The sequence below is a fragment of the Anomaloglossus baeobatrachus genome, chromosome 1 (genome assembly GCF_048569485.1).
Source record: "Anomaloglossus baeobatrachus isolate aAnoBae1 chromosome 1, aAnoBae1.hap1, whole genome shotgun sequence".
In the NCBI taxonomy this organism is placed as follows: Eukaryota; Metazoa; Chordata; class Amphibia; order Anura; family Aromobatidae; genus Anomaloglossus; species Anomaloglossus baeobatrachus.
The window spans coordinates 460,638,199-460,665,398 of NC_134353.1; the positions used below are offsets into that span (position 1 = coordinate 460,638,199).

The following is a 27,200-nucleotide window of genomic DNA, read 5'->3' on the forward strand; positions in this document are numbered from 1 at the left end:
AGAGACAGACAGACAGCAACAGACAGAGACTGGGAGATAGACCGTTACTATCCCGGGCAACGCCCAGGTACTACAGGTAGTAATTAATAAACATTTCCCACATCTATACTTTACATCAGTGTATTTTTTTGGGGTTAGGAATCATAGAAGGGTTCAATGTTCATCAATTTCCATTTTTATTTTCTTCAACATAACTTACAAAACCATTTTTTTAGGGACCACATCATATTTGAAGTGACTTTGAGAGGCCTAAGTGACAGAAAATACCCAAAAGTGACACCATTCTAAAAACTGCACCCCTCAAAGTGCTCAATACCACATCCAAGAAGTGTATTAACCCTTCAGGTGCTTCACGGGAGCTAAAGCGATGTGGTATGAACAATAACATCCTAAAAATGTTACTCTCATTTTTTTTTTCACCTTTTAAAGAAATAACACAACAAAATGGACCACAACACTTGTTACCTAATTTCTTGAGCACGCTGATACCCCACATGTGGCCAGAAACCTCTGTTAGGACAAATGGGAGGGTTCGGAACAGAAGGAGCAATATTTTAATTTTGGAACCATGTTGCATTTGCAGGGCCCCTAAGGTCTCTAAAGAACAGAACCTCCCCCACAAGTGATCCAATGTTTGGTGAGCACCTTGAACCCCCAGGTGATTCACAGAATTTCAGAATTTTATAATATTGAGCTGCAAAAATAAAAAAAATAAATTTTTACCACAAAATTGTTACTTCAACCAGATTTGTTTTTTCCATAAGGTTAACAGGGAAAATGCACCAAGCAATTTATTGTGCAATTTCTCCTGAGTTCGCTGGTACCTCATATTGTTAAGGTGATCTCTTACAAAGTTCCACAAGTTCCCTACTGCCTGATTCTAATGGTGTGGATCGAGTGCATGCTTGAAAAATGAGATTAGACACACAGTCGGATATTCATCTTTCCTTGACCAATGTCGGCCCAGAAAACAGACTTCTTTATTCCAGGAACATGCTCTTGTAAAAACTAAGAAAAGGGGCATGGTTGGCATACCAATGGGCATACTTGGATGTTTCCATTGGTCAGTGGGTCGAACAATGAGTTAAGAGTGCTTTACACGCTGCGACATCGCTAGCAATCTCGTTAGCGATGTAACGCGCCAGATCGCACATACGATTTGCCGAGATCGCACATGTGATCGGCGCTTCAAATAATGACCTATGTGCGATCTCGGCAAATCCGATCTGCGATCTGGCATGTCACATCGCTAACGAGATCGCTAGCGATGTCGCAGCGTGTAAAGCACCCTTTAGTCTAAAAGCTGATTGGGCATCATCGTAGGCAGGTCTATGACATCATTGGACAGATCCATGCTGATGGGAGGGTCTATGTCGTCATCTGAAGGATCCATGCTGATGGGAGGGTCTATGTCGTCATCTGGTGGATCCATGCTGATGGGCGGGTCTATGATGTAATCGGTGGCCATCTTAGTTATCGCTGAAAACCTGGCTCATGTAAGGCAAAATCGACACACTTCCCACAATCCCCTGTGAAGAGGTTAATTAAGTATTTGATCCAATGGCTTTCCTCAACAGTATGTTGTGGAAATCAACTGTTTGGGCACAAGGCAGGGCTCAGAAAAGAAGGAGCACCATTTGGCTGCAAAATTGGCTGGTATCATTAGCGAATGCTATGTCTCGTTTGGAGACCCCTTAATGTGCCTTAACAGTGGAGTTCCCCCACAAGTGACCCCATTCTGGAAACTAGACCCCTCAAGGATTTTATTCAGGGGTATAGTGAGCATTTTTAACCCACAGGTCACAAAAATGTTGCTGTAGCAGCAAATTTCTCACTTTTAGACTATGTGCCCAAGATCCGGTGACACTGCGTCTAAGACACACTGTCAGCCCTTTTGAAGAGATGCAATTTTGGTCCACAGGATAATAACACAGCTGCCTGTGCCTGCGATCTGGGTTCAGGCTGCTGTGGACTTTAGCTCTATTTTATCCGTGGAGAACACGCTTGTCTCTGCAGCATAAACTGACATCCTGAAGCTCGGGAAACCACACTGCCGGTTATTTTATGCGGTGGAGAACAGAAGCACCATGTGCAGGAGATTTCTAGAAATCCCATCCACTGTGCTTGTACTGTACAACACAATGTTTTGGACGCAGCGAAAACATATTGCATCCAAAACGCTGCAAACCCTAATCGTGGGCACACAGCCTATAAAGCTAGGATAGAAGGATGGATGTCAAACACATATATAATGTCCCACCCGCCTACATATTTTAAGCTGGCACCCTTTAGTGCCTTTCATGGAGCAGTAAAGGATGGTTAGTAGGGCTGGGCGGACCCTGACTGTAAAAGTCAGGATCCACGCAGTTTCAAATATGCCTGGGTGCCGAACACAGGTCCGGGATTCCGGGTGTTTGATCCAAATTCGGCACTCGAGAAATTAAAAAAAAAAAATAAAGGAAAAATAAAGAAAACAAGAATGAAGTGAGTTCTTCATACTTACTGAGGGTCCGTGTCATGGCAGCACACTGCTTCCGGGTCGCACATTCACTTACTGTGCCTCAATCGCATACACACGGCTTTCCCTGCTTTCCCCGCCACCGGCCGTCTTGTCGTCTGTGATTGGTTGCAGTCAGACGCACCCCCAGCCTGTGTAACTGCGTCTGCCTGCAATCACTGACAGGCGCTGTATGCGGGTCAGTACCGAGGTATAAAAATAAATAAAACAATTGGAGCAGGGTCCCAGCACAGATAAAGCCCATGGCTACAGCCCCAGCCCTGTGCTTATCTTGGTGCTGTGATGGGAGAGAAAAAGGCGCAATAGGGTCTTACCCGGTTTACAGGGCGAAAGGTAAAAGAGCAATGCACTCACCTGGCAGGGTTGTGCCAGTCACAACCCCTTTGTAGACGTAGATGAGCGCTTAGGTGGTTCAGCAGCGGCCCTGTCACAGAGCAAAATTTTCAACGTAAAAAAACTGGGGAAAAAACGGGTTTTATGCCGCGCTAGGAAACCACGAGCATGAGTATAACAAATTGTTCTTTTATTTAGGTCATTCCAACGCGTTTGAGACTCATCTGCCTCCTTCCTTAGGGAAAAGAATCTCCAATTCTCAAAAAAAGAAACCAGTTTTTTCCCCAGTTTTTTTACGTTAAAAACTGTACTTATCTTGGCTGCGTATCAAAAGAAGAGGAACCGCATGCAGCTTTTTTTTTTCTTTTTATTTAAATAAATAATTAAAAAAACAACTTGTGGTCCCCTCCAATTTTCATACCCAGCCATGATAAAACCAGCTTGGGCTGGTATTCACAGGCTGAGGAAGCTCAGCCTAAAAATTTCAGCCTCCAGCCGCCCAGAATTGTCACGTCTATTAGATGCGACAAGCCCAATCTATCTAAGCCTGCACTCCGGTATGGCGCTCCTTCCATTCTGATCTTTGTACTGTGCCTCACATATGGGGCATTGGCGTACTCAGGAGAAATTGCACAACAAATTGAGGCAATTTGTTTTCTTATTAAACCTTTTGAAAATTTAAAACTTGAGGCCAAAGTAACATTGTAGTAGAAAAAAAAAAACCTTACATTTTCATTTACTCAGGCCAATGTTGTGTGAATCACCTGAACCTTGAAGATGTTCTCTACTCCCCTAGAGGTGTAGTTTCTAAAATGGGGTGACTTGTGGGGTTTCTGCTGTTTTTCCGCATCAGAAGCTCTTCAAATGTAACATGGCGCCCCGCTATGTATTCCAACCAACTATGGCGCTCAAAAAAAAAAAAAAGTGAATTGTGCTCCTTCCTTTCTCAGCCATCCTGTATGCCGCTACCTGAGGAGTATCTGTGTACTCAGAAGAAAACATGGACCCCAAAATGTGTTGTGTAATTTCTCCCGTTACTCTTGTGAAAATGAGAAAATTAGGACTAAATCAGAATTTGTATATTATTGTATATTTTTTTTTTTTATTTTCACGGCTTAATGTTATAAATTTTGTGAAGCACCTGGGGGTTTAAGGTGCTCACCACATATCTAAATTCCTTGAGGGTTTTATTTTTCCAAAATGGGGTCACTTGTGGGAGTTTTTTAACTGTTTGCACATTAGGGGCTCTCCAAAACGCAGCATGGTCTGACTTTTGTAGTGCAAAATTGGCTGGAATAGATGGCAAATTGCGCTCCGTCCCTTCCAGGCCCCGCCGTGTGCTCACAGCAGTACCGACATACTCAGGAGAAATAGGACATCATTCTATGCTCAATATTTGTTTTCCTGTTAAGGGTGCTTTACACGCTGCAACATCACTAGCGATTGCTAGCGCTGTCACGAGAGAGCGATAGCACCCGGCCCCGTCGTTCGTGCGACATGTGGTGATCGCTGCCGTAGCGAACAATATCGCTACGGCAGCGTCACACGCACAGACCTGTTCAGCGACGTCGCTGTGGCCACCAAACAATCCCTCCTTCAAGGGGTAGGTGCGTTCGGCGTCACAGCGGCGTCACTAAGTGGCCGCCCAATAGGAGGGGAGGAGATGAGCGGCCGGAACATGCCGCCCACCTTCTTCCTTCCTCCTTTCCGGTGGACACAGGCAGGATGATGTTCGTCGTTCCTGCGGTGTCTCACACAGTGATATGTGATGCCGCAGGAACGACTAACAACCTGTGGAATGAAAGACCAACGACATTATGATTAGGAGCGACGTGTCAACGATCAACGATTTTTGCAGTTTTTGTGATCGTTGATCGTCGCTCCTAGCTGTCACGCTGCGATGTCGCTAGCGACGCTGGATGTGCGTCACAAACACCGTGACCCCGACGACATATCGTTAGTGATGTCGCAGCGTGTAAAGCACCCTTTAGCCTCGTGAAATTGAGCAATTTTTTGGCTAATAAACATTTGTGTGAAAACTTATAATGTTCATTTTTTTTTTCAAAATTGCTTTAGTGTGACGCATCTAAGGGGTTATTAATAGGGTTGAGCGGACCCGGGTCCGCAAAATCCGGATCCGCACGGTTTGAGAGCCCGATCCGAGTCCGACCAGTACCTGGGATTCGGAGTGCACGATTCTCTCTCTCTCTCTCTCTCTCTCTCTCCTCCCCATTGATTTACATGTCCGTGGATTCCGGATCGGATCCGGACTTCGGCGGCAACCTGATCCGGATCCGCCAGACCCGGATTATGGCCGATCCGCTCAACTCTAGTTATTAAGCTTCTTGGATTTGGTTTCTTTTTTTTAAAACTGTCACTTTTGGGGATATTTTGTCACGTAGGCCCCTCAAAGTCACTTCAAATGTGATAGTTCCTAAAAAAAATTTGAGAAACTTTTAACCCTTCTAGATTGCTAGCAAGCAAATTGTTCCAAAACTGCTGCTGATGTAAAGTAGATGTAAATGTTATTTATGAGCTATTTTTATGTGGTATAAGCTCACTGTGAGGCTGGAGGCTAGGCTGGAGTCACACTTGTGTGTAAATCACATGTAATACACGCAAGTCTCACATCGCATCACCCGGCGTGGCCGCACACTCTCCTGACAGGAGCGTCTCAGCTGCATAGAAATACAGGAGAGTGTGCGGCCGCGCCGGGTGATGTGATGTGAGACTCACGCGTATTACATGTGAGTCACTCGCAAGTGTGACTCCAGCCTTACATGCAATATCACAGTGTCTCAGTAATTTCAGGTTGGGTGACATAAAACAGGAACAACAAAAATGTAAATGAGGCCGAATGTAAAGATTGTATCTCATCAATGTCCATTTGAATTGTTTTAGTTATGAAGCCGACAAGGGCCGATAAAGGAAGTGCCGATAAAGGAAGAGCCGATAAAGAAAGGGCCGATAAAGAAAGGGCCGATAAAGAAAGGGCCGATAAAGAAAGGGCCGATAAAGAAAGGGCCGATAAAGAAAGGGCCGATAAAGAAAGGGCCGATAAAGAAAGGGCCGATAAAGAAAGGGCCGATAAAGAAAGGGCCGATAAAGAAAGGGCCGATAAAGAAAGGGCCGATAAAGGAAGTGCCAGTAAAGAGCGCATGAGCAGACAGGAGGTAAGACAGCAATAAATACCAGTCAATGTGTTTGTGTTAGAGGGGTTGTCCGGTCTCCGGAGAATACCTCAGTCTCGCTGTATGTGAGTGACCATGTGACTGTGCCGCTGTCACCATTTCCAGGTTCCTTGTGCAGTTACATGCTGACTAGTCTCATCTGCCTTCTCTCAATTCACTTCTTTTGATAGAAGCCGGATGAGACTAGTTGTCACATGACTGCAATCACATAGACGTTCATGTAATCATGACAATGTGAGATCTGCACAAAGTAAAAAAAAAACGTTCAAAAATTGAAGGCTCAATTGGAAATTCTCCGGCTTCTTCTGTCTGCTGCTCTCATGCTATGAAAGCTTTTGTGAATCATTGATTATAGCTTGTTGCCGACATAACCTGATCCCAGCCACCTCTCGCCATGTCATCTACCCACTTCCTGTCATCTTCTGACCTAGAGCCGTTATCGGTCCAAAAACCCCATCACCCCCCCCTTTTTAGCTGCTTATCCAGAGCAGTTTTCTCTGCTGGTTTTCTCCATGAGCTACCTAGCAAGGTGCTTGTGTAAACTATTTTAGTTCCATAATCTCATCTGTTTGTGTACCCCAGTGCATGCTGGGACACAAAGCATCATCAGGGGGCAGAGATTGCGGTCACTTCCAGCACACTCTTCCCTGGAAGAAAGTGTCATCAGTAATGCATGTTTTAGGGAAAGTGCTGTCACAGCTGTGCCCCTGAGTGTCTTCCTAGTGGAGTGTCTGCCTCCCACCCCACCATACGCTGCCTTCTTCTCCCCTCCCCCCATGTGCTTCCTGCCCCATGCGCTGTCTTCCTAGTGCATTAGGGAAAACAGAGCAGTGTATATGGACTTCATTAGGAGTAAAAGGCAACAACTTCAATAGATATGCGCAAACAGGAAGAAATAGAAGTCTTTAAATTTGCCTACGTATCAGTATATCCCATGGTCAATAATTAGCGAAAAATAAACGCTATAGTGCACATAAAAAGTTTTATTAGACACAAGATACATGAGGTATATAATATAATGGAACGTACAAAACAGGTTTAGACAAAGACAGGCGAAAAAATCCCCATGTGGGGCCACATGCAAATTAATTCATATATTGTCTCCCTGATATACAAAGTGCTGAGTGCTAAATCCAAGCCTATGCATAGAAACAACTGCCAGCCTTTACTTAATACAGTGTACTGAACAAGGTCAGATAATCACAGGCTAGAAAAACAGTGAGCCATAGAGAACCACAACAGCACTGGATAACAGTACAGGGAGCTTACCAATGGAGACAGATAGCATGTGGACACACATGGGGACATGTCCCAACACGTGTTTCGTGTCACTTCCTCAGGGGACCGTGAACAACAATGGGTAAGTGGATTTATATACTTGCCGTAGTCACATGAAATCTGCAGCACCTGTCGCAGTTCAAAGGTCTCAGGGATGCATAACGCTGGTGTAGGCGGCTGCTCCGGCGTCACCTGGGTAGGGAAAACCCCTAATGACGTCAGTTTACCCAGAAGACGCTGAGAGGAGAGCCGCCCCCACCGCGCATGCGCAATCCCCGCACCCGGAAGTGCGATCGCAAATGCCATGCCAAGTACTGGCAAAGAGAAGGGCAAGTCACAGCGCTATAGGGGGAGGCATAAAGACATCATATAAACATAAAAACATGGTAAAAATGGACCTAGAGAGCACCACAGGAGCGATTAGCACAGTTTTCATATATCAGATCAGGCACAGTACATAACAGCATATAATTTACAAGACATTAACATAGTATTGGTCAAGACTGTGCAGGATCAACTAAACAGAGTAAAGTGGTGATCATAGATAGATTTTCCTCTCCACTCCTTTATCCTCCTCCATTTTATTGTTTTTTTCTGAGCAGCAGGACATGAACTCCAAATTTAACATGGGAAATCCGGCAAGGACACAAAAAAGGGGGCACAGGACAAAGTGAACTGTGAAAAAAGGAACACAAAAGAGGTCAATTAAAAAAAGGGAATTAAAAATGTATTATTAAAAGACTCAGAAGCCAATCATTACAGGGAAACGGCAACCAAATAATACCCATACGTCCCACTAAGGAGAGTTGAAAAATTCCAACCGCAGAACGAGTATAATGGATTACAAAAAAGACGTAAAGGTCGGTCTCTCGTTCAACCCATCGGGTGTCACAGTGCCGAGAAGGAATATCCAGCGACATTCCACCCGTGCCAACGCCTTATGAATATCCCCACCCCTAAGTCCAAGGTGCACACGGTCAATCCCCCTAACCTTGAGGCTTGAAGGGTCCGACCCGTGATGCATCCTGAAATGGCGGGGGATGGTCCTAAGGGTGTCAATCTCCTCCGGCTTAGCCTGCTTAGCGGCAACTATGTCCCTAATGTGCTCCCTCGTCCGGACCCTAAGTTCACGACTCGTGAGTCCGACATATATTAAACCACACCCACACGTGGCATAATAAATTACGCCCGTGCTAGTGGAGGATATGTAATGTCGGATCTCAAACGTTTTGGATCCGTCAGAGGAAGTGAAGGATGTAGCCCTGATGATATTGCCATGCCGACAAGCAAGACATGAACCACAAGGGAAAGACCCGCACCTAGGGCGTCCCGTGGAGAATGGTAGCCTGTTTTGCGTCACATAATGGCTGTGAACCAGCATATCGCGCAGGCTCCGGCCCCGACGAGCCGTCATAAGGGGTCGCTCGGGTAGGATATCCTTCAACAAAGGTTCTGTTTGTAAAACAGACCAGTGTTTTGTAAAGATTCCTCTGATATAGTCCCACTGGTGGTTAAAAGATGAGACAAATCGGACCTTAGTCTCAACAGGTCGTATCCTCTCAGGATTAAAACGCAACAGGAGCTGGTCTCGTGGAGCCGATTTGGCGCGTCTATACGCCTTTTTGATGGATCTAGCGCTATATCCTCTTTCCATGAATCTGTCACGCATCTCACCGGCCCGATCCTCAAATACACTCATATCGGAACAGATCCGTTTTAAACGAATAAACTGTCCAGTTGGAACAGCATTAATCGTGGATTTGGGATGGCCCGAGGATGAATGCAGCAAGGCATTCACTGATGAGGGTTTGCGATAGATATCAGTAATCAAAACACCCTGATCACCAATAGATATACTGATATCCAAAAATCCACCCTAGCTAGGTCAGCCTGAAACGTAAGAAAGATGTTATATGGATTGGAGTTCAAGTGGCGCACAAAGCCCTCAAGCTCCGAGGCGCCTCCTCCCCAGATGACAAAAATGTCATCAATGAAGCGGAGCCAGCACTGCGCATGGGAGCTAGCCGGCACACCGCCGCCGAAAACCTCCCTCTCCCAGTAGCCCAGGAAGAGGTTTGCGTACGACGGCGTGCAAGCCGCCCCCATCGCAGTGCCGCGCCGCTGGAGGAAGAACCGCCCCCCGAAGGTGAAGGCATTGTGCATCATTGCGAACTCCAATAATTCCAAAATCAGGTGTTGTAAGGAGGGTTCCCAATTGCTCATACTCAAGAAATACTCAACTGCCTGAAGGCCATGTTCGTGACGAATATTGGTGTACAGTGTCTCAACATCCAAAGTCACCAGTGACACTCCACCATCCACCGTTAATCCATTAAGCCTCCTCAGGACGTCCGAGGTGTCTCTTAGGCTAAGTTCACATTTCCGCTAAAATGTATCAGTCGAAATCCTCCGCTATGGTAAACAACGGAATCCGTTTAGCGGATTCCGTTGTGTCCCATAGACTTGCATTAGTGGCGGATTGCGACTGATGACCCTGCGTTGCGTCCGCTGCGTCGCGGTCCGTCGTTTTTTGACTGACCGCCGGGCGGGAGCAACGCAAAATGTAACGTTTTCGGGCCGTCGAAAACAACGCACCGCGCAGGAATCCGTCGCCATCCGTCACACTTGCAATGTATGTCTATGGTGCTGGATTCCGTCGTAATCCGTCTTACGACGGAATCCAGCGCTGGATTCCGTCATGCTCTACTGAGCATGCCCAGCATGTTTGGCACGCCCACTGGGCTGTCCCAAACACAAACGGATCTTGACTGATCTGTCAAAAAACGGACACACAGCGGATGTAACGGACGCCACTGATCTGTTTTTTCACAGGATTCCTATGAAAGGAATCCTGTGAAAAACACATCAGTTGCATCAGTTGACATCTAAAAAATAACTGATCCGTTGCTGACGGACCTGACAGATTGAAAACAACGGAAGTGTGAACTTAGCCTAACATGGGAGGGCAGCGTCTCAACCAAAGGCTGGAGATAGAAATCAATAAACTTGCATATTGCATCACACAGCCCTCCCATGCCAGAGACAATCGGACGCTCAGGAGGAACCCGAGGGTTCTTATGAATTTTTGATAGTAAGTAGAAGGTGGGTGTCACCGGCGCCTTCAGAAAGGAGACCATCATAGACCTTTTTAGTGATGGTACCTGAGGCAAGAACATTCTCGAGTATTAGAGTCAATTGGGTCAAGTAAGTGTTTGTCGGGTTTGAAGGAAGGGTCTGGTAAAAGTCAGCTTTCTTCAGTTGCCTGTACACTTCGCGCTCGTACATAGCAGATGGCCACACCACCACGTTACCCCCTTTATCCGCTGGTTTAATCACTACCCCATACAGATTCCTCAGTTCCTCAAGCGCCCTTTGGTGTTTAACAGCAAGGTTCTTGCTTGGATATCTCTTGGGTAATGATCTTAGATCTCCCATGACTAAGGCTGCTTTCACACTACGTCTTTTTAACATGCGTCCTGAACTTTTTTTGCTGCAAAAGCGGATCCTGCTTTTACAGCAAAAAATGCATGCAAACGCATGTGTTACTTTGCAGGATCCTGTCACTGGATGTTTAGGGGCGGGCATTCGAGTCATGTGATCGGGAGTGATGGGAACTAAACGTGCCAGACTGGGAGCCGGCTTCTGACAGCTGTGAGGCTCGTAACCAAGGTAAACATCGGGTAACTTGCTTGGATACCCGATATTTACTTTGGTTACAAGCATCTGCAGCTGCTAGGAGCCGGGCTCCCTGCACACGTTACCAACGTAAACATCGGGTAACTAAGATAAGTGGTTACCCGATATTTACCTTGGTTACGAGTGTCCGCAGCTCTCAGGTGGGGGAGAGGGAGGGGGAGAGACAGAGAGAGAGGGGGAGAGAGACAGAGGGAGGAGAGAGATAGACTGATCACGGAGGCTGGTTTTCTTGGCATGCTCAGTAGAGCAAGCAGGATCCTGCCTATCAGCATGCCAGCGTTCACCTGCGTTTGCATGCTGTTTAGTCAGGATCCAGCAATTTGCAGAAGTTGGACGCAGCTCAAAAACGCTACAAGTAGCGTTTTTGAAAGATGTTAAAAAACTGCAAGTCGCTGGATCCTCACTATAACGCACGCAAACGCAGGTGAACGCATGTTAACGCGAGTCCATTGCAAATGCATTGATATGAAAACGCATTTGCACTGGATCCGTTTCTGCGTTAAAAAAACGTTCAGGACGCATGTTAAAAAGACGTAGTGTGAAAGCAGCCTAAGTCATGGAAGATCTGGACTTGGGGGCAAAGCGAAAACGGGGGGAACGTGGTGGAGCGCAGATATAAATATGTAGGGAAGATGCCAGAAAGCTCACCAGACGCCTGTCCTTCCAGCTCCTCAAGAGTACGTACAGCCTCCTCCTCAATCTCGTCAGCGCAAGAGCCAGGCCTGGGGTTTTTTTTGAATGAAGTTTGTGGAGGACCAACTTCCTAAGGAACAGGTGTTCAAGTCCTTTGAGACTGTGAAAAGATCAAAGTTACAGTCAGGTACAAATGTCAACCCAAGCTTTAGAACTTCAACCTGGTCATTAGTACAATTTTGGAAAGATTAATCACCTCCAGTTCATTTGTGTTGCCCCTCTTAGCGGCTGAGCCTGATATAAATTTAGCGGGGCCTGGTGAAGCCTTCCCTGGTCGATTTTTACCAACAAAACCTCTAGTGATGGGCCTGGTTGATGATGGTCAGATACCAAGTTCTCATCTTCCACTGAAGAGATGGAGGAGGCCGATCAGAAGCTGCAAGACCGACAAAGTGTCTCCTGCGACGTACTGTCCCCCTCCAGCGATACACCTGCTGATTCTTATAATCAGTCACGTTGATATTTTTTGGTTTTATTAGAGACCAACTCCTTCCATTTTGCAAATTCCTTATTCATGGTCTCATGAAAATTTGAAAGTTCCTGGGGAGTCAGTTCTTTAGATAAACGTTCCTGTAGGGTGGTAATCTCTATATCAATGTCCAGGAGAGAGGTCTCGTTGTTTTTAATAAGCAATTGCATGAAGGTCCTGGAGCATGCAGAAGCTGCATCCTCCCAGTCCTTTTTAAAGACCTCGTCCGAGACGCTGAAAGAGGGAAAGACCTGTACCCTAAGGCCACGGGGTATCAAACCCCTGTCGACATAACGTTGCATGAAAGCCTAAAGCCCACTTTACACGTTGCAATTAGTTGTACAATCGAATTTGCGATGTGACACGCCCAGGTTGCATACGGGATCTATGAGATTTCACGTTGGTCGTTCATTTGCTGTCACACGAGCGTTAGTAGTCTATGTTAAATTGGTCAATTGTGTGTGCGATCCTTTAGATCATGTGTTCTGTGACGTATGCATTGGGCACCTTTTTTTTTTTTTTTATTTATTGACTTGCCAAGCGTGTGTAATGTGTAGGGATGCGTTTTTACTATGTCATCTGCCATTCAGCTCTGCTACATGGCCGCTAACAGCAGACACAGACAGCCATGTAGCAGAGCTGAATGGCAGATGACAGCAGACACAGACAGAGCCGCACTGTCAGAATGAACTCGGGTGAACTTCACCCGACTTCATTGTGATGCTGCGGCTCTGTCTGTGTCGCGTCCTGATTAGCGGTCACCAGTGAAGACTCACCGGTGACCGCTAATCTCCTGAGTAACTAAAGTTACCAGCCCTCTCTCATATACTCACCAATCCCCGATCCCCGGCGCTGCACGGCGTTCACACTGCTCCAGCGGCTTTTACTGTTTTGAAAAAGCCGGCCGCCCATTAAACAATTTCGTATTCCCTGCTTTCCCCGCCCACCAGCGCCTATGATTGGTTACAGTGAGACACGCCCCCACTCTGAGTGACAGGTGTCACACTGCACCCAATCACAGCAGCCGGTGGGCGTGTCTATACTGTGTAGTGAAATAAATAATTAAATAATTAAAAAAAACGGCGTGCGGTTCCCCCCATTTTTAAAACCAGCCAGATAAAGCCATACGGCTGAAGGCTGGTATTCTCAGGATGGGGAGCTCCACGTTATGGGGAGCCCCCCACCCTAACAATATCAGCCAACAGCCGCCCAGAATTGCCGCATACATTAGATGCGACAGTTCTGGGACTGTACCCGGCTCTTCCCGATTTACCCTGGTGCGTTGGAAAATCGGGGTAATAAGGAGTTATTGGCAGCCCATAGCTGCCAATAAGTCCTAGATTAATCATGTCAGGCGTCTATGAGACACCCTCCATGATTAATCTGTAAGTTACAGTAAATAAACACACACACCAGAAAAAAATCCTTTATTAGAAATAAAAACACACACATATACCCTGGTTCACCACTTTAATCAGCCCCAAAAAGCCCTCCTTGTCCGGCGTAATCCAGGATGATCCAGCGTCGCTTCCACCGCAGCTGCATGGAGGTGACCGGAGCCGCAGCAGACACAGCCGCTCCGGTCACCTCCACACAGCAAATGAACACAGCCGCGCGATCAGCTGCTGTCACTGAGGTTACCCGCGGCCACCGCTGCATCCACCGGTGGCCGCGGGTAACCTCAGTGACAGCAGCTGATCGCACGGCTGTCTTCATTTGCTGCATGGAGGTGACCGGAGCGGCTGTGTCTGCTGCGGCTCCGGTCACCTCCATGCAGCTGCGGTGGAAGCGACGCTGGATCATCCTGGATTACGCCGGACAAGGAGGGCTTTTTGGGGCTGATTAAAGTGGTGAACCAGGGTATATGTGTGTGTTTTTATTTCTAATAAAGGATTTTTTTCTGGTGTGTGTGTTTATTTACTGTAACTTACAGATTAATCATGGAAGGTGTCTCATAGACGCCTGACATGATTAATCTAGGACTTATTGGCAGCTATGGGCTGCCAATAACTCCTTATTACCCCGATTTGCCAACGCACCAGGGTAAATCGGGAAGAGCCGGGTACAGTCCCAGAACTGTCGCATCTAATGTATGCGGCAATTCTGGGCGGCTGTTGGCTGATATTGTTAGGGTGGGGGGCTCCCCATAACGTGGAGCTCCCCATCCTGAGAATACCAGCCTTCAGCCGTATGGCTTTATCTGGCTGGTTTTAAAAATGGGGGGAACCGCACGCCGTTTTTTTTAATTATTTAATTATTTATTTCACTACACAGTATAGACACGCCCACCGGCTGCTGTGATTGGGTGCAGTGTGACACCTGTCACTCAGAGTGGGGGCGTGTCTCACTGTAACCAATCATAGGCGCTGGTGGGCGGGGAAAGCAGGGAATACGAAATTGTTTAATGGGCGGCCGGCTTTTTCAAAACAGTAAAAGCCGCCGGAGCAGTGTGAATGCCGTGCAGCGCCAGGGATCGGGGATCGGTGAGTATATGAGAGAGGGGGATAGACTGACATGGACTGAGAGTGAGGGACAGAGATAGTGATGGACTGACAGAGATTAGTGCATGACAGACATTGTGAGGCGCTTCAGAACGCAGCTTTTCAGCTGCGCTCTGAAGCAGACCTTTTTTAAGCTGCGGTGCAGAGCGCACACCTGCGCACATAGCATCAGACAACAAAATCGTATGAGGGATGTCACACGTTACAATTGACTAGGTTCGTGCAACAAAACGCTCAATTCTAGAGAATGATACGATGTGTTTGCGATCAACGGTTTTGCGTTCAATCCTGATCGCATGTAGCTGTCACACGCAGATACGTCACAAACGATGCCGGATGTGCGTCACTTACAACTTGACCCCAACGACGGATTGTGAGATATATTGAAGCGTGTGTAGCGGGCTTTATTCCACCATAATCTCATTCTGCGGTTGAATAACAATTTGGTTTGGTTGCAGAGTTCCCTGTGTGATCTCGAGTCAGCAGAGTTGTCCACTTCGCCCTCAATGTCAAAAACCTGGTTTAACTGGGTCTGCCACGTAGATTCACGGGCTTTCTAGTCCATACTGGTCAGAAAAAATGCTGTGAAAAGACACAGAAACACAGAGATTAGGGAAAACAGAGCAGTGTATATGGACTTCATTAGGAGTAAAAGGCAACAACTTCAATAGATATGCACAAATAGGAAGAAATGGAAGTCTTTAAATTTGCCTACGTATCAGTATATCCCATGGTCAATAATTAGCGAAAAATAAACGCTATAGTGCACATAAAAAGTTTTATTAGACACAAGATACATGGGGTATATAATATAATGGAACGTACAAAACAGGTTTAGACAAAGACAGGCGAAAAGATCCCCATGTGGGGCCACATGCAAAGTAATTCATATATTGTCTCCCTGATATACAAAGTGCTGAGTGCTAAATCCAAGCCTATGCATAGAAACAACTGCCAGCCTTTACTTAATACAGTGTACTGAACAAGGTCAGATAATCACAGGCTAGAAAAAACAGTGAGCCATAGAGAACCACAACAGCACTGGATAACAGTACAGGGAGCTTACCAATGGAGACAGATAGCATGTGGACACACATGGGGACAAGTCCCAACACGTGTTTCGTGTCACTTCCTCAGGGGACCGTGGACAACAATGGGTAAGTGGATTTATATACTTGCCGTAGTCACATGAAATCTGCAGCACCTGTCGCAGTTCAAAGGTCTCAGGGATGCATAACGCTGGTGTAGGCGGCTGCTCCGGCGTCACCTGGGTAGGGAAAACCCCTAATGACGTCAGTTTACCCAGAAGACGCTAAGAGGAGAGCCGCCCCCACCGCGCATGCGCAATCCCCGCACCCGGATCCTCTGACGGATCCAAAACGTTTGAGATCCGACATTATATTTCCTGCACTAGCACGGCCGTAATTTATTATGCCACGTGTGGGTGTGGTTTAATATATGTCGGACTCACGAGTCGTGAACTTCGGGTCCGGACGAGGGAGCACATTAGGGACATAGTTGCCGCTAAGCAGGCTAAGCCGGAGGAGATTGACACCCTTAGGACCATCCCCCGCCATTTCAGGATGCATCACGGGTCGGACCCTTCAAGCCTCAAGGTTAGGGGGATTGACCGTGTGCACCTTGGACTTAGGGGTGGGGATATTCATAAGGCGTTGGCACGGGTGGAATGTCGCTGGATATTCCTTCTCGGCACTGTGACACCCAATGGGTTGAACGAGAGACAGACCTTTACGTCTTTTTTGTAATCCATTATACTCGTTCTGCGGTTGGAATTTTTCAACTCTCCTTAGTGGGACGTATGGGTATTATTTGGTTGCCGTTTCCCTGTAATGATTGGCTTCTGAGTCTTTTAATAATACATTTTTAATTCCCTTGTTTTAATTGACCTCTTTTGTGTTCCTTTTTTCACAGTTCACTTTGTCCTGTGCCCCCTTTTTTGTGTCCTTGCCAAATTTCTCATGTTAAATTTGGAGTTCATGTCCTGCTGCTCAGAAAAAAACAATAAAATGGAGGAGGATAAAGGAGTGGAGAGGAAAATCTATCTATGATCACCACTTTACTCTGTTTAGTTGATCCTGCACAGTCTTGACCAATACTATGTTAACGTCTTGTAAATTATATGCTGTTATGTACTGTGCCTGATCTGATATATGAAAACTGTGCTAATCGCTCCTGTGGTGCTCTCTAGGTCCTTTTTTACCATGTTTATATGTTTATATGATGTCTTTATGCCTCCCCCTATAGCGCTGTGACTTGCCCTTATCTTTGCCAGTACTTGGCGTGGCATTTGCGATCGCACTTCCGGGTGCGGGGATTGCGCATGCGCGGTGGGGGCGGCTCTCCTCTCAGCGTCTTCTGGGTAAACTGACGTCATTAGGGGTTTTCCCCTAGAAAAAAAATCTCTGCTTTCTATATAATAAAGAGTCCTCAGGTTATATGTGTCGCTGCCTCTCAGCTCCAATGACCTGAACAGACTGAGCTGCAGTACCACATACACACTATAAGGACGGGGGGCGCTGTGTATGCGTCGCTGCCTCTCAGCTAAAATGACCTGAACAGACTGAGCTGCAGTACCACATACACACCATGAGGATGGGGGGCACTGTGTATGTGTCGCTGCCTTTGAGCTCCACTGACCTGAACAGACTAAGGTGCAGTACCAAATACACACCATAAGGATGGGGGGCGCTGTGTATGTGTCGCTGCCTCTCAGCTGAAATGACCTGAACAGACTGAGGTGCAGCACCACATACACACCATGAGGGAGGGGCACGGTGTATGGAAGAACTACGGCATATATATTGTAATCCCTTTATTAACCAGACTGGGCACACCCTATTTGACAATGCTGCAAATAATTTTGTTGGAAAATTTGTAAGATAAATGCACACCGAATAATGTAATATTCTCTAGCACTTCATAATGCACACCTCAGCTGCTGCAGAACCTCAAAATACACACCTCAGATGCTATAGAACCTCATTATACACATCCCAGCTGCTGCAAAATCTCATAATTCACCTCAGTTGCTTCAGAACCCCATAATACACACCTCAGCTACTGCAGAACCCCATAATACACATCTCAGCTGCTGTAGAACCCCATAATACACATCTCAGCTGCTGTAGAACCCCATAATACACACCTCAGCTGCTGTAGAACCCCATAATACACACCTCAGCTGCTGCAGAACCCCATAATACACATCTCAGCTGCTGCAGAACCCCATAATACACATCTCAGCTGCTGCAGAACCCCATAATACACATCCCAGCTGCTGCAGAACCCCATAATACACATCCCAGCTGCTGCAGAACCCCATAATACACATTTCAGCTGCTGCAGAACCCCATAATACACACCTCAGCTGCTGCTGTAGAACCCCATAATACACACCTCAGCTGCTGCTGTAGAACCCCATAATACACACCTCAGCTGCTGCTGTAGAACCCCATAATACACACCTCAGCTGCTGCTGTAGAACCCCATAATACACACCTCAGCTGCTGCAGAACCCCATAATACACACCTCAGCTGCTGCAGAACCCCTTAATACACATTTCAGCTGCTGCAGAACCCCATAATACACACCTTAGCTGCTGCAGAACCACATAATACACACCTTAGCTGCTGCAGAACCTCATAATACACACCTCAGCTGCTGACGATGCATTACATTGATAGAATGGCGTTCCTAACAACATTAAGGCTAAGTTCACACAGGACAACTTTTGTAGCATTTTTGTGGTCACAAAGATGCCCCTATATGCAGCATTTCCTCCTCCCAGCAAAGTCTATGGGATTGCTCTTTTGCTGTCCACACTGGCCATCTTTTGTTGGCTGCGTTTTTGAAGATGCAGCTGTCAGTTCTTTTTGTGTTTTCATTTTTGAACCCTTCCAGTCAATAATTAGACTTAAAAACCGCATTGGGCAAAACGCGGTAAAAATGTGTCAAAAACACATTGTGTTTTTTTATGTGTTTTTGCCGCGGTGCGTTTCTTCGGCGCTCCATTGGGAGACCCAGACGATTGGTGTATAGCTACTGCCTCCGGAGGCCACACAAAGCATTACACTAAAAAGTGTAAGGCCCCTCCCCTTCTGGCTATACACCCCCCGTGGGATCACGGGCTGCTCAGTTTTCAAGCTTTGTGCGAAGGAGGTCAGACATCCACGCATAGCTCCACTGTTTAGTCAGCAGTAGCTGCTGACTATATCGGATGGAAGAAAAGAGGGCCCATGCTAAAGGGCCCCCAGCATGCTCCCTTCTCACCCCACTCTTGTTGGCGGTGTTTGTTAAGGTTGAGGTACCCATTGCGGGTACGGAGGCTGGAGCCCACATGCTGTTTTCCTTCCCCATCCCCCTGAGGGCTCTGGTGAAGTGGGATCTTACCGGCCTCCAGGCTCTGAGGCTGGGCTCCATCCACAGACCCGGAGATCCTGCTGGATACGGAGCTGGGTACCGTCAGGGACAAGGCCCTGCAACATTCAGGTACTCTGTGTCCCCGTGCAGACAGGCACAGACACACTCCAGCGTTGCTGGATGTTCTAGTGCGCCGGGGACAGTAGCGCTGCGCGCTTGGGTTATACTCACTGCAGCTTAGCTGAGTGAGTTTATGTGTGGGGAACTACCGCGCCGGCCGCCCCCGGAGACTGCGGCGCGGCTGAGACTTGTGGTGCGCCGGGGACTTCGCGCCGACCGTGCTTTTACGACGGCAGCGCTTATAAATCTAGTCCCCGGCTTCTGCGGCCTAGTTACGTTTCGTTCCCGCCCCCAGCCCTGTCAGTCAGGGAAGGGGAGAGACGCTGTACAATAGTCAGCGCCGAGGGCTGGAGTCTTATTTACATACTCCAGCCCTCTCACTGGGCACAGTGGGACGCCAGTTTCCCGCTCTTTGTCTGCAGCACGCCCACGGCCCGCCCCTCTTCACAGGACGCCGGCAGCCATTCCTGCACGCAGTCTGAGCTGGAGAACGGACATAGCCCTGGGAGACCCAGACAGGGGATTCTGGCGACCACACACCCGCTGTTAAGCGGGCGGTAAGCAGCACCTAGGTGCTGACCCCACTAGTGCCACAGTGTTGTTTTGTGTACTTTTGTCTGTACCTATATATTGCACTGTACGGTCGCTTCTTGGCTTATACCCCTATATTGCTCTGAGGAGACAACAGCATGTCATCCGCAAAAAGCAAGGGTGCCAAGGCACAGGCTTTATATGCTGCCTGTACCGCATGTGGGGCTGATCTACTGGCAGGTTCCACTGACCCCCATTGTGTGCAATGTTCGGTCCCTGTGCCACTTCGTCAGCCGGAGTCTATGCTAGTAGTGGCCCAGGCAGAGACGCCTGTGAACCCTGCCCCGGTGACGGGGACAGAGTTTGCAGTTTTTGCTGATAAGATGTCTGTGACTATGACAAAAATTCTAGAAACTTTGCAGTCCAGGCCGGTCACTCAGACCATGGGCACTGTTGATTCAATGTTCCCCGGTCCCCCTCAGTTGGAACTAATCCGTGCTCCAAGGGGGTCCCAGGCATCACAGGCTGAAGGCTCTGACTCGGACGACAGTCCCAGGCAGCCTAAGCGAGCTCGCTGGGAGAGACCCTCGGCGTCATCACGCTGGTCAGGGTCTCAGCGAGAGGATTCTCTGTATGATGAGACAGAGCTAGGTGATCAGGAGTCTAATCCTGAGACCGCTCTCAACCTGGATACCCCTGATGGTGACGCCATGGTGAATGATCTTATAGCGGCCATCAATAGACTGCTGGATATTTCTCCTCCAGCGGAGGAGGCAGCAGCACAGCAGGAGAAATTCCATTTCAGGTATCCCAAGCGTAAATTGAGTACTTTTCTGGACCACTCTGACTTCAGAGAAGCAGTCCAGAAACACCATGCTTATCCAGATAAGCGTTTCTCCAAACGTCTTAAGGATACACGTTATCCCTTTACCCCTGACGTGGTCAAACGCTGGACCCAGTGTCCAAAGGTGGACCCCCCAATCTCCAGGCTTGCGGCTAGATCCATAGTTGCAGTGGAAGATGGGGCTTCACTTAAAGATGCCAATGACAGACAGATGGACCTTTGGTTGAAATCTGTCTATGAAGCTATCGGCGCGTCGTTTGCTCCAGCATTCGCAGCCGTGTGGGCACGCCAAGCTATTTCAGCTGGTCTGGCGCAGGTGGACTCTGTCATACGTCCATCAGTGCCGCAAGTGGCGTCCTTGATCTCGCAAATGTCTGCGTTTGCGACTTACGCTATCAATGCGGTCTTGGACTCTACCAGCCGTACGTCAATGGCGTCCGCCAACTCTGTGGTTTTACGCAGAGCCTTATGGTTAAAGGAATGGAAAGCAGATTCTGCTTCCAAAAAATGCTTAACCAGTTTGCCATTATCTCAAGACAGACTGTTTGGTGAGCAATTGGCTGAAATCATTAAACAGTCCAAGGGTAAGGACTCTTCCTTACCCCAGCCCAGATCAAGCAAACCTCAACAGTGGAGGGGACAGTCGAGGTTTCGGTCCTTTCGAGGTTCGGGCAGGGCCCAATTCTCCTCGTCCAAAAGGACTCAGAAGGAGCAGAGGAGCTCAGATTCCTGGCGGGCTCACTCACGCCCAAAGAAAGCAGCCGGAGGAACCGCTTCCAAGCCGGCTGCCTCATGACTTTCGGCCTCCTCTCTCCGCATCCTCGGTCGGTGGCAGGCTCTCCCGCTTTTGCGACATTTGGCTGCCACAGGTCAAAGACCGGTGGGTAACAGACATTTTGTCTCACGGGTACCGGATAGAGTTCAGTTCTCGTCCTCCGCCACACATACAGAGACAAAGACACGGACACACACATAAACACAGACACATACAGAGACACATTCACACACAGACACACAGACAGACACAGAGGCAGAGACACACAGGGACAGACACAGAGACAGAGATACACACACAGAGACCCACAAAGACAGAAACACACATATAGTCACAGAGATACACAGAGACAGACACACAGAGATACATACACACACAAGCACAGACAGGCAGAGACAGAAACACAGAGAGAGAGAGAGAGAGGGAGACAGACAGAGAGGGACACAGAGTGGAGAGAGGGAGACAAACAGTTACTATTCCGGGCACCGCCAGGTACTACAGATAGTAAATATATATATATATGTATCTATTACCCCCTACACATGGTCTGCACCCACTCTGGCCGCAGCTGCAGGGCCCACAGGCATCACATCACAGGCTCCCCCTGATCCAGGGCCCACAGCTGCAGAGCAAGGGCGAAACAGGGAGCCAGTGGCCATCCAGTCCTCAATGGTGTTCAACCATGCATCCGAGGAAATAGCAATGGCCCCCCATCACCCACAGGCCCCGTCATTTTGCCACTGCGTAAATTACACCATATACATGACACACACATAGATACTATGGAAAAGATAGATGGTTACAGGGTCAGACTGGGGTGTCTCGGGTCCACAGGAGGAGTTAACTCTAGAGGCCACACAACTATATCCAAATCGTTGCAGGAGCCCCCACACAGCCTCCTGCGCACAGCAGGAGCCCCCACACAGCCTCCTGCACACAGCAGGAACCCCCACGCAGCCTCCTGCACACAGCAGGAACCCCCACGCAGCCTCCTGCACACAGCAGGAGCCCCCACGCAGCCTCCTGCACACAGCAGGAGCCCCCACACAGCAGGAGCCCCCACGCAGCCTCCTGCACACAGCAGGAGCCCCCACACAGCAGGAGCCCCCACACAGCCTTCTGCACACAGCAGGAGCCCCCACACAGCAGGAGCCCCCACACAGCCTCCTGCACACAGCAGGAGCCCCCACACAGCCTCCTGCACACAGCAGGAGCCCCCACACAGCCTCCTGCACACAGCAGGAGCCCCCACACAGCCTCCTGCACACAGCAGGAGCCCCCACACAGCCTCCTGCACACAGCAGGAGCCCCCACACAGCCTCCTGCACACAGCAGGAGCCCCCACACAGCCTCCTGCACACAGCAGGAGCCCCCACACAGCCTCCTGCACACAGCAGGAGCCCCCACACAGCCTCCTGCACACAGCAGGAGCGCCCACACAGCCTCCTGCACACAGCAGGAGCGCCCACACAGCCTCCTGCACACAGCAGGAGCCCCCCACAGCCTCCTGCACACAGCAGGAGCCCCCACACAGCAGGAGCCCCCACACAGCCTCCTGCACACAGCAGGAGCCCCCACACAGCAGGAGCCCCCACACAGCCTCCTGCACACAGCAGGAGCCCCCACACAGCAGGAGCCCCCACACAGCCTCCTGCACACAGCAGGAGCCCCCACGCAGCCTCCTGCACACAGCAGGAGCCCCCACGCAGCCTCCTGCACACAGCAGGAGCCCCCACGCAGCCTCCTGCACACAGCAGGAGCCCCCACGCAGCCTCCTGCACACAGCAGGAGCCCCCACGCAGCCTCCTGCACACAGCAGGAGCCCCCACACAGCCTCCTGCACACAGCAGGAGCCCCCACACAGCCTCCTGCACACAGCAGGAGCCCCCACGCAGCCTCCTGCACACAGCAGGAGCCCCCACGCAGCCTCCTGCACACAGCAGGAGCCCCCACGCAGCCTCCTGCACACAGCAGGAGCCCCCACGCAGCCTCCTGCACACAGCAGTAGCCCCCACGCAGCCTCCTGCACACAGCAGGAGCCCCCACGCAGCCTCCTGCACACAGCAGGAGCCCCCACGCAGCCTCCTGCACACAGCAGGAGCCCCCACGCAGCCTCCTGCACACAGCAGGAGCCCCCACACAGCCTCCTGCACACAGCAGGAGCCCCCACACAGCCTCCTGCACACAGCAGGAGCCCCCACACAGCCTCCTGCACACAGCAGGAGCCCCCACACAGCCTCCTGCACACAGCAGGAGCCCCCACACAGCCTCCTGCACACAGCAGGAGCCCCCACACAGCCTCCTGCACACAGCAGGAGCCCCCACACAGCCTCCTGCACACAGCAGGAGCCCCCACACAGCCTCCTGCACACAGCAGGAGCCCCCACACAGCCTCCTGCACACAGCAGGAGCCCCCACACAGCCTCCTGCACACAGCAGGAGCCCCCACACAGCCTCCTGCACACAGCAGGAGCCCCCACACAGCCTCCTGCACACAGCAGGAGCCCCCACACAGCCTCCTGCACACAGCAGGAGCCCCCACACAGCCTCCTGCACACAGCAGGAGCCCCCACACAGCCTCCTGCACACAGCAGGAGCCCCCACACAGCCTCCTGCACACAGCAGGAGCCCCCACACAGCCTCCTGCACACAGCAGGAGCCCCCACACAGCCTCCTGCACACAGCAGGAGCGCACACACAGCCTCCTGCACACAGCAGGAGCCCCCACACAGCCTCCTGCACACAGCAGGAGCCCCCACACAGCCTCCTGCACACAGCAGGAGCCCCCACACAGCCTCCTGCACACAGCAGGAGCCCCCACACAGCTTCCTATACAGAGCAGGAGCCCCCACACAGCCTCCTGCACACAGCAGGAGCCCCCACACAGCTTCCTATACAGAGCAGGAGCCCCCACGCAACCTCCTGCACACAGCAGGAGCCCCCACGCAGCCTCCTGCACACAGCAGGAGCCCCCACGCAGCCTCCTGCACACAGCAGGAGCCCCCACGCAGCCTCCTGCACACAGCAGGAGCCCCCACGCAGCCTCCTGCACACAGCAGGAGCCCCCACGCAGCCTCCTGCACACAGCAGGAGCCCCCACACAGCCTCCTGCACACAGCAGGAGCCCCCACACAGCCTCCTGCACACAGCAGGAGCCCCCACACAGCCTCCTGCACACAGCAGGAGCCCCCACACAGCCTCCTGCACACAGCAGGAGCCCCCACACAGCCTCCTGCACACAGCAGGAGCCCCCACACAGCCTCCTGCACACAGCAGGAGCCCCCACACAGCCTCCTGCACACAGCAGGAGCCCCCACACAGCCTCCTGCACACAGCAGGAGCCCCCACACAGCCTCCTGCACACAGCAGGAGCCCCCACACAGCAGGAGCCCCCACACAGCCTCCTGCACACAGCAGGAGCCCCCACACAACCTCCTGCACACAGCAGGAGCCCCCACACAGCCTCCTGCACACAGCAGGAGCCCCCACACAGCCTCCTGCACACAGCAGGAGCCCCCACACAGCCTCCTGCACACAGCAGGAGCCCCCACACAGCCTCCTGCACACAGCAGGAGCCCCCACACAGCACATAGCAGGAGCCCCCACACAGCCTCCTGCACACAGCAGGAGCCCCCACACAACCTCCTGCACACAGCAGGAGCCCCCACACAACCTCCTGCACACAGCAGGAGCCCCCACACAGCCTCCTGCACACAGCAGGAGCCCCCACACAGCCTCCTGCACACAGCAGGAGCCCCCACACAGCCTCCTGCACACAGCAGGAGCCCCCACACAGCCTCCTATACACAGCAGGAGCCCCCACACAACCTCCTGCACACAGCAGGAGCCCCCACACAGCCTCCTATTTACAGCAGATGCCTCCTGCATACAGCAGGAGCCCCCACACAGCCTCCTATGCACAGCAGTGGCTTCCACATAGCCTCTTATATACAACAGGAGCCCTCACAGATCCCATATAGACATAAAAAAAATTATACTCACCTAATCCTGATTCCCAGCACCGCAGCCTCCATCTTCTCTTCTATGGTGGCCTGCGGAGGCAGCGCGATGCAATGATGTCACTGCACTGCCCTTGTGGATATACGGTCTCCTAAGACACAGGCCTGCAGCGGTCTGTGGCTTAGGAGACGGGCAGTGATAGAGCAGGGAGCTCTGTGCTCTGTCACAGGATTGGACTGTATCGGGGTGATGCCGACATAGTTCAGTGCGGTGGTTGCAGAAGATTCGGGGCTCCGGCCAAGAAGTTCTGGGTCGGAGCTCTGGATCTTTGATGCCCCTGCCGGTGTGTCCCTTGTTCAGTTAGGCTGCTTTCACACATCTGGTTTTAGCTGAGCGGCACAATACGGCGCTTTGCAGAAAAAACGCAAGCGTTTTTTTTTTTGCCGCCGGTTGCGTTTTATTTCCGCAAAGACTAGTATTAGCGCCGTATTGTGCCGCATGGCCTTGCGTTGTGTCCGTTTTTTGCCAGAAGCAGCATATTTAGCCCATGTGGTGGCCGGATGGAACGTTGCCTGGCACTTTTTTTGTGTGGCGCAAAAACAGCTTTGCGCCAGATCCGGCGCGATTTACAATGCAAGCCTATGGACGCCGGATGCGGCGTCCTGCAGCAAAAACTGCATCCGGCCGCCGGATGCGGTTTTTTACACTGCGCATGCTCAGTATCAAGCCGCATCCGTCAAAAAACAAACGGGCCGCATGGAAAAACTTATGCAACAGATCCGTTTTTTTCGCCGCATCTGTTGCACAGGTTTTGGAGCCAGATTGAGCCGCACTGCAAAAAACGGATGTGTGAAAGCAGCCTTAGAGAGCTTTCTGGGGCATTGACTGGTGTCTATGTACCAGGCCGACACTGGATAGATGATAAGCAAATAGATATCAGACAGATAGATAGATAGAGGGATAGATAATAGAGATACATAGATATAGACAGATATATAATAGAGAGATAGGCAGACAGATAATAGATAGATAAATATAGGATAGATAGTTGAGATATATAGACAGATATATAATAGCTAGATAGGCAGACAGCCGGATAATAGACAGACAGATACACAGACAGACAGACAATGCACAGTATACAGGACACACACATTATACATAACACATTACAGATGACACACAGCATGTTATACTCACAGTCACTTCCTGGCTCCAGGAGTTCAGTGGGGCTTTTGGAACTGCATCTCCGGCATTGCTGCTGCCCCTCCCCCATCTCTATGGTAAAGACCAGAGGACACAGAGCGGAGAGCAGGTGAGGGCGCTCCCCGCCTGAGGCTGTGCCGAGCGGAGGAGACCAGACGCAGGGCACAGAGGAGGGGGGAGGGGCGCTCCGTGCTGGAGGCTGTGTAGGGAGAGGAGGGCGCCCCCTGCCTGAGGCTGTGCCGAGCGGGAGGAGACCAGACGCAGGGCACAGAGGAAGGGGGAGGGGCGCTCCGTTCTGGAGGCTGTGTAGGGAGAGGAGAGGAGGGCGCCCCCTGCCTGAGGCTGTGCCGAGCGGGAGGAGACCAGACGCAGGGCACAGAGGAGGGGGGAGGGGCGCTCCGTTCTGGAGGCTGTAGGGAGAGGAGAGGAGGGCGCCCCCTGCCTGAGGCTGTGCCGAGCGGGAGGAGACCAGACGCAGGGCACAGAGGAGGGGGGAGGGGCGCTCCGTGCTGGAGGCTGTGTAGGGAGAGGAGAGGAGGGCGCCCCCTGCCTGAGGCTGTGCCGAGCGAGAGGAGACCAGACGCAGGGCACAGAGGAGGGGGGAGGGGCGCAAGCAGCAAAGTGAAAGTAAACAGCTGCTCCCTAGGCGCCCCCTCTGCTGCGGCCGCACAGCTCGCACATGCTTTAAGCCGGCTATGTCAGTG

General features: G+C 50.5%; 1 long non-coding RNA gene across 1 annotated transcript; it reads right to left on the minus strand.

Annotated features, from left to right (window-relative positions):
- Positions 1-7,073: 7,073 nt before the first annotated feature.
- LOC142294871 (uncharacterized) lies at positions 7,074-26,787 on the minus strand. The gene is made up of 4 exons (XR_012751312.1): positions 26,491-26,787; positions 15,031-15,261; positions 11,665-11,809; positions 7,074-7,995 (listed from the first exon to the last, which is right to left on the minus strand). It is a non-coding gene; the product is annotated as an uncharacterized LOC142294871 (long non-coding RNA).
- Positions 26,788-27,200: the final 413 nt, after the last annotated feature.